Below are 8,903 nucleotides of genomic sequence, written 5' to 3' on the forward strand. Positions count from 1 at the left end.
AACAAGTATGGCTTTCATAAAGAAACACATAACTTATGTGATAAGATACATGATAAGATGTGTTTTGTTGCAAAGTGAGCCTGTTTTGTTTTCTGCTGGCCCGCGCTGATTCACTGTGACAGAGCATATTTTGCATCTCCCAATGAGATGACCTGAAAAGATGACCAGCTGACCTAACCCCTCCGGTCTTTTCTTGTATATCTCCTGTATGAGTCCTGGCGTTCGCTCTCTCTTCTCGGGCTGCCAGGACCGAAGGATCTACGCAGCATGCGAACCAGGGCAGGAGTGGGCCGGCCTACTCCTTACATTACAATATAATTGTATTGTATTGTAATGTATTATATTGCATTGCATTATTACCTTTTATAATTAAAACAGATTATTGTTTAAACTGGTATCCGGGTGTTCTCTGATTTTCTTCCTGTTATGATTTTAAGCAGGACTCGTCAAAACGAGTGGGGTTGTAAAAACCTCAAAACTCCAACAAAGTGGTGACCCCGACGTTTGCGAGTGGGGGTTCAGAGGGAGTCACATCAGCAGCCAGCGGACGAAGCTGTCCAGGGTGACACCTCGAAATACTTTCTGACAACTAAAAACAGAGCTCTATACAAAATATCAGGTAAGCACGGATACCTGTTACACTCAAAATCTGTGATTTGGATATATTTGTTGTCAGGAATATTTCTCAGTGTCAATAGTCTTCACGCTAAAGATAATGCAATGCATATTTTAGCATAGATAGGTAACTAACTAATAATAATAAGATTAATAAAGCAACGATTAGAAACCTCGTGGATTTTTCAGAATCATACGACTAACTCGTTAGCTACACGTGAAGCGATGAGGAGTGTAAGTTGAAGGTGAAAGGCCCCGTGGGTTTTTTCAGAAATCGAGACGGCTAACCCATCGGGGGGAGTTCAGTGGTTTCCTAACGATTCCATCCAGAACAAAACAGAATATTGCTTTCCAGTCTCATAGGAACTGCAGTTGCATTATATGTATAATCCAAGAGGAGATACGCAAATTTCAAAAAACCATTTTGAAAGGACCGGAATCTCGTTCTCTTGTTCTGTGGGGTTAATCTATCAGGCTAAACGTGACGATAAAGAGATTATGTTGACCTAGGGTTTCGGCTCCATGGAAATGCCACATCGCTGAAAAGCGGTGTCAAAGCGCGTTTTTAAGGTCCATTATCTGTTGAAATAAACATCGCACCATAAAGCTGGATAGACTGTACGGGGAATCATTTTGTGTGAATAATTTCTAATAGATAAGGGAGAAAAGTCAGATAAAGACGCGAAGTTTAAGCTTGTTGCTCTCAGAAGCATTCTTCCCTTCAAGTGAGGTGGAACTCATTCCTGGTGAGGTGCCGCCATCTGCTGGACGTATTTTGTAGTATTTCTTGCATACATTACATTTGACTGGCGCCTTTATCCAAAACGACTCACAATAAGTGCGTTAGACTAGGAAAATACAATCAAAAACAAAACAGGATCATTAAAATATATCTGGGTTTATAGCCAAAACATTTCAAGTGCTACTCAACTGCCTTTCGATAAGCCAGTCCGTTGTTAGTAGGCTATCATAAGTGCTTCTGTTAGTACTTCTTGGTTAATATAATATATATATATATATATTAATATATATCATTCGAAGTGGAGGGGTAATACTTGAGTTTTAACACTCAAAATAGTTACACATTTGGATTAAGGGCAGGGCAGTTACATAAATACATTAACTACGTTAGGAGTAACGACAAGTATTGTCCATTATATTAATAAATACCACTGAACACATAGCAAGCTAGTCAGATAAATACGATACAATCACTATGGATGGACAGTTTAAAAAAAAAAATGATTTACACGTCCCAATTCCCGGAAGTTTCCGAGAGCAATGGGGACAAGCTGAGAGATTGATTCTCAGTGGACTCAAACAGGGAAGACATGGGGAGGCAAACTCTCAGCAGTGCTGTAAATGACATGTGCACTGTACAAAAGGCTGGCTCAGAAGAAAGGTCTCAGACAGGACCTATAGAGGATCCAGTTCTCCCCTTCAGTTCCCCCCTCATTTACCCGGATTTATTTAATCCAGTTAAACAACCTAAAAGTAGATAGGAAACTGAAAACGTAAACAATTTACCACAATTGTGTTTTTAAGTTTATGAAGAAAGAGTAGAAAGTAAACAGGAGGTTTTTATAACTTTGTCAGTCAGAAGGAAGCTGTTAATGTTTAAACATGACAGAGGTGCTGCACAAGGCTAAAAGCCATCTCACACTGTTGGCTAAACACAGAGAGGTGATCGATGAGAGAAGCTTGTGCAGGAGCAGCTGCAGGGCACAGAGAGAGAGAGAGACAGGAGAAGTAGATGTTTTGAAGAGTTCAGAGAGAGTACAACTTATATAAAGTTAACTACTAGTCTGAAAAATGTTATATTGTTTTGTGAGTGAACATGAAGTAAAAATATATTTACTAGATATAAGAACAACATGCTTATCTAGGTTAACAGAAAACTGCTATCAACCAGTTTCAGCAGCTACTGTCCTATCTGTGTTCCAAAGAGAACATACGTTGCATTTACAATTCATGTTGAGAAAGTTCACAATTGATACCATTAAAGACCGTTTTGGATTAATAGGGCGTGTCTGTCATAAACATTCGTGCTCAGATGGAATAAAGTGTTGAGATGTTCTCAAGAGTGGGAGTTTTCACAACGCTTTTTAGTTTGTATTGAAACAATTAAGTGATAAGGACAGAAAACTGTTCCGTGATGATTTCTTAAGGTTTTAGCTTTAGTAATGGAGATTACATTTTGTGAGGAAACTTTTCCACCAATAACAAGTGTTCAAAAATATATATTCATTAACTGTATAGCGCTAAATACAGTTAGTTTTGTATTCTGTTACAAATCTAACCTGCTTGTAACACAAGTTAGATAAACAATTTCAAAAAATAATAGAATAGGCAAGTGGTTAAGGAGGTTTTCCTGTTTTGCTCATTTGATTTAGAACTGAAGTAAGGAAGAATAGGATTTTATGAGAACTGTCATTCCTCATGGTTTTTAAAGATAAATCATCAGTTTGTATGGACTTTGATGTAGAAATAGGATCATGGTGGAGAAGGAAGATCTTTTTTGGTTTCAAATTAAAGAAGATTTTAAAGATGAAGTTTATTTTATTTTTTTCTGACTAGAATTTTAGAAGCAGGTACTTAAACTAGACAATAGATTTTACAATGTGGTTTTACTACTTTTAATGGAGTAAATAATCTGGGTAGACTACTGCCATTGGTTTGTTGTAACATTCACATGTTTCAGCATTCCTGACCATATAGACACTCAGCCGTTTTATTTTGTAACCCTTTGGGGGAGAGATTTAAATTGAGTTTTTCTCCAGTTGCTGATTTGCTGTGATTACAGCAGCACTGGATAGTTGTGCGCCACCTTTGGGTTGTACTCTGAATCAGTGTGTTGGTGAAGAGTTGCCCACTACAGAAACAGAAGAACTGTGCAAAGAACGCATCTCTGAGGAGGGTTTGATATTTTGCTTGGGCCTCGTTGCCTAGGCAACAGTGGTGTGAAGAGGAACTGCAGTTTTGGGGATTCCTGCTGTGCAGAGGACAACGTGTGTCTGCTGATTCTACCACATTGATCCAGAGGTTCCTTCCCCCTCAGGACATCCCAGTGCCAAACAAGAGTTTCATTGATCCAATAGACCTATCGCTAAGCCACGCCCCCTTTGAAAACTCGGACAAACAAAGCCGACCGTGAATGACTGTTGACAATGGCCGCGGGGGGAGTTCAAGTTCAATTGTCAGATTTACCACAGCAGGCAATAGACCTGTTTTTTAAAAGATGACACAAATATTTCGTCTAGAAGCAGACAGAGAGGGTTACAGTATGCAGTGGCAAAGTACGTTCATGAGATACACATTTACAGAAAAGAAACCATTAGAATCGAGGCCAAATGCTACCACTCACAACTGAAAAGTGAGAAACCCCACAGGCTCTGTATCAATGTTGCTGATGACAACACCATCATGGAGCAGTGTTGTTCGTGTATTGCAGGGTAAGTAATTTCTAACACATTATTACCTTAGACCTCCATGGTGATGCAAGCATTAGCTATAGATAACGTTAGCTAGCTAGCTACTCTCAAGCATTACTTACAGTACAGTCTTACAGTATACAGAGCTATATACAAGTAGCAGCTAGTACGAGCAGTGTTCTCAAACAGTAGCCTATTTCTTTTCTCCCCTTCTCATTGCTGTTGAAACCATAGGGCACCAGGTTACTGTTCGCACATCATTGGACTCATGTACAGTTTAGACATTTCTCGTGCCCAAAATGAAGACACTGCCTCCTGTACAAGTCGGCCACAGCAGTGGCATAAACCCAGAGGGAAGAAGGTAGCAGGCCAGCCTATATCCTCTGCAGTGGTGGCAAAAGCCAAACTGAACCGCAAACGGAGACCAGTGATCCCCACATACACTCCTAACAGGTAGTTTCAAAGCACAATAAAAACACAGATACATTTGGTAATAAAGGCAAAATGGTGCTCCTTCACAGTTTATTGAAAAAAAATGTTTGCACCGTCATGCAGTTTGATGTGAAAGAATAATAGCCTAGGCACAACATCAGATACATTTCTACAGTGAATAGTTAATACTATGCATAACACAGTTAACAGTAACATGTATATTTCTGCCTTTAGGAGTCAGGAATCTGAGGACATATATGAGACACTGAGAGGAATGAGAGGCACACCTATAAGCTACATCGTTAACCAGACCCCTATACAGGTAGCAGTAGGTGGAAAGAACTACCCCATTGGTTGTGGCTTGAGCTATCAGGTAATGGTATTCTTGAGGATGCAAGGCTGGAAGTTAGACAGCATACTCACAACATACCAGATCTGGTTGATGTTTCTCAACCTTATGTTAGGGATCCTCTCTGACACAATTTTAAATTTCTTTATCTTTGATATAGCACGTTCAACATGTATCCTGTGTTCAGCCACTTTTTTTGTCAGGCAGACATCTGTAGAGGGCATCTGCTTTTTTCCTCTGACGAAGGGTGGGATGTTTATTTCAAGTCCAATTTCTTGTAGGTCATTTTCAATTAAAAATCCTTTATCTACCATAAGACCATCCCCTTCCTGCAGATAGCCATGTTTAAGCAGATTTTTCATTAGCTCAATAAAGTTGCTCTGCCTAACTATTTCTTTGTCAGACATAGATCCAGTGAAAAGAGTTGAACAAAATATTACAGAACCTCGTGGATCACATGCTATGAGGGATTTCAATGTGTTTGCAGACTTGTAGGTTGAGTAGCTTTGGCTCTGCAATACAAGTGAAGATGGGGTTTGAATTTTTAACTCTGTACAGTCTAATATTGCCATCGTTGTAGGAAATTCCTCTCTGTACTTTCCTGGCATGTGTGCCATTATTATGTCTCTATGAGGCCATGCGGGTAGTTCCCCTAGAACTGTGAACATGTAGTCCACCCATGCGTTGAACAAAGTACCAACACTACGTTCATCAATCATAAATCTAAATGCCAAATCTTTTAAATCATGATTTTGTCTCAGTTTCATAAGAACAAGCAAGAGCTGCACACACAGGGGCATTGTGTTAATTTGCCAATCAGTTCTGCTAAATGTCAATGGGACTGAAGTTTGCTGTGCTGTTTCACTGCTAGGTATACTAAACACAGTACATAGATTGTTGAATTGATCATAAGTGAATCCAGTAGCATATTTGAAATAGGCTGGTACACGGCTGTGCTGCAAGACCTCTGGTGTTAATCTATTTGGTACATGATTATCTCTCAGAACAGTATTTATACTCCTCAGTGATTCGATTTGTGCTTGTTGATTTCTCAATCTTTCATCTCGCTCGTCTTGTCCACCTTCCATTGGGGGAGGCTGCTCCACAGGCCGGCGCTCCTCATCTGGAGGCTCCTCCACACCCTGACCTTCTTAGAGAAGAGAGAGGAGTAAGACGGGAGGAGAGAGGGGTGATAGATAAGGAGAGAGGGGTGATGGATAAGGGGAGAGGGAGAGGTGAATGAGGGGAGAAAGGAATGAGGAGAGAGGGATAAGAGGAGACAAATTATTTCAATGTTTTCTCTCGCTGCAGCTCCCACTGTTGCAGCTCCCACAGACCAACCCAGCAACATCCCTGCCTGTATCCTCTTACTGTACCAAGACCATCCCCATGCCCCTCTCTCCAGACATAGCCATACCAACACCACAGCACAAGCAGAGCTTTGATCTGGAGGAAGCAAGAATACTACAACTGCAAACCACGGGACAGGCTGCATGTCCACTGTGGCACAAGGAGCGAGAGGGCAGGCTGACTGCATCAGAATTTGGCACAATAGTAAAGAGAAAGAAAATTTCAGATGCCTTCATACAGTCCACATATTACCCCAAGCCCTTCACTGCTACTGCAACAACCTATGGCTCTGCCAATGAGTCAAAGGCCAAGCAGCTGTACCAGGAGACATTTCCAGATAGGCATGTTCATAGCTCTGGCCTCCTCCTGCAACCAGATCTCCCCTTCCTTGGGGCAACACCAGATGCTATAGTATGTGACAATGGTCAAACAGGCTTGCTTGAGGTGAAATGTCCCTTTGCAGCAAGGGACATGACAGTAGCAGAGGCAGCCACAGCCATAAAAGATTTCTATGTGCGTAAAGACGGAGAAGACATGCACATCTCAGAGAGGCATAACTGTTATTACCAAATTCAAGGGCAACTACTACTTAGCGGACTCGACTTCTGTGACTTTGTACTTTTTACAAGAAGAGATATATATATTGAAAGAGTTCACAGAGATATTCAGTTCATCAATGACATGATTGTAAAGCTGCACACATTCCATGATGCTCACTTTAGTCCAAAGACATAAATCATACCTCTTTCATTGTCACTCATGTCCTGTCTTGGGTTGACCTGTGTCGTCTCTGTGAGGGCAGTAACATCTCCAGCACACCTCATTCTGTGAAAAAAACACAAAAATCTGAGTATTAGCTAAGCATAGACAGATAATAATAATAGTTCATTTATGGAGCATCTTTCATACATAAAATGCAGCTCAAAGTGGATTTTATTGACAACAAACATAACAACATTGACAGATCAACATTTGTATTTGCCTTGTCAGGGATACAGCGAAAAGTCCAGGACTTATTTCCATCGTTGTCCCTGTTGTTACTGGTTTCAAGTGGCACTATGGCACCTGAAGTGCATCGAGCATTCTTAGTGCATAATCTAAAGTGCATGTAGTAGTATTCATGTTTCAGTTTTTTTTTATTATAAAAAAAAGCATCATTCATGCTCATTGGTGCATTAAAAACAATTATTTTCATCAACATGTTATGTTAGCAGTGGTGGTCACTACATTAAATCTATAACTATAACTGTCCTTGTTAGTCATCATTTTCACTGTTATGCACCTGGCTGACTGTAACGTTACCTTTTTTTGGGTGAGGGTCTGTGTCTTTTCGGAGCAGCACACACGAGAGCCCGGATGGGATCTGGATATTCCAGAGTTGGCTTCCCATCTCTGAAGTGCTTTGAGGTGAAAAGACAGTTAGCAAAAGTGAGCTAAAAACACCAGCTAACTAGCGAGGACGAAAAGTCAGACAGCAAACGTTGATGTTGATAACACTGTAGCTAGTTAGCTGGCTAACAAGTTGGCAGCTAACGTTAGCTAGCTGGGCTGGATATACGCTAGCTAGTTGGCAGTCAAAGTCAATCGTTAGCAAACTAATAGTTTGGTCTACGTTTCTAATACATGCCATCAAATATTATGTCTTTATGAATTGACCTTACCTTTGAGCAAACATAAGTGTCCTTGGTAATTTTCTTCACATTCAGTTGTGTATGTGGTCGACGACACAGCATAATCCACCGCTTGCATTTCTCGAGTTTTCTTTTGGGCTTCGGAAAAGGTACGAAATATACTCCACCATCCAGTCTTTCAGGGTACCTGGTGTCCGAATTACAGGTACCCCACGCACAGCGTTTCACCATCAGATATTAGCTAGATAATAAGCTAACTAATGAACTCTTCACAGTGGTTTCGATCACAGACGTCTGGTTTTGGTTTTGATGCGGCTCACAAACGGCTTTTCTGGGGATGTCCGAGTTTTCTGCCAGGAGGGATTTTCGCTGTGATATGATTGGACAAATTCTATTTTGGGGCGTGGTTTAGCGATAGGTCTATTGACTACAGCTGCAGAAGACAACACATCACTGACTGTTCACATTATGACAAGATCTTGAGACAAGCTTGTCTCAGATTGTTCAGACTCTGTATAAATTATGCGATGATTTGACAGCATAACTGTTGTTTAGAGTCGGAGAGTCCGGTGCAATAGTATCAACTTAAATTACTACACTTTTAGGTTTAATTATATATTCTAGGATTTGGGGTAGGTATTTAAGACTTTTAGCCTGTATTTCGCTGATTTGTACTCATCGACTTTTTTCACTAGGTCGTTTTGGTTCTTGTATTTTGACTCTGTAAAAGTATTACTTTTCACAGAGCCCCACGTTGGGCGCCATGTTTAGAGTCGGAGAGGTCCTGATAATTTATTCCGGTAAATTACTCTGACCTACTAATTGACCTGACCGAAGTTATTGAGTCTATGTAAGTTTGCTGCTTGGCTCAGATCCACCAACGTCAGCAAGATCTCACCTCTATTAACTTCCCGAAGAACCCGGTTCAATTAACTGCTGTTTCAATTCAGACAACTCTTTTTTAATCTGTTTAAGGGATCCCGAAGGATTTTGATATCAGTAAATGGAGTGTGCTCCTACCTAAGTGTGTGTGGCAGGGTGCAGTCTTACCTTTGAAGCAGGAGAGGAGAGCACAGGTTGTCTTTTAAGTTATCC

General features: G+C 40.6%; 1 long non-coding RNA gene across 2 annotated transcripts; it reads right to left on the minus strand.

The window, feature by feature from the left end:
* Positions 1 to 5,854: 5,854 nt before the first annotated feature.
* Positions 5,855 to 7,508, minus strand: LOC117550411. 2 transcript variants are annotated; one of them, XR_004569637.1, is made up of 3 exons: positions 7,480 to 7,508; positions 6,920 to 7,002; positions 5,855 to 5,977 (listed from the first exon to the last, which is right to left on the minus strand). It is a non-coding gene; the product is annotated as an uncharacterized LOC117550411 (long non-coding RNA). The 2 variants fall into 2 exon arrangements; XR_004569636.1 differs by having other exon boundaries at positions 5,856 to 5,974; positions 7,480 to 7,499.
* Positions 7,509 to 8,903: the final 1,395 nt, after the last annotated feature.

This window comes from Gymnodraco acuticeps, unplaced genomic scaffold (genome assembly GCF_902827175.1).
Source record: "Gymnodraco acuticeps unplaced genomic scaffold, fGymAcu1.1, whole genome shotgun sequence".
NCBI classification, from domain to species: Eukaryota; Metazoa; Chordata; class Actinopteri; order Perciformes; family Bathydraconidae; genus Gymnodraco; species Gymnodraco acuticeps.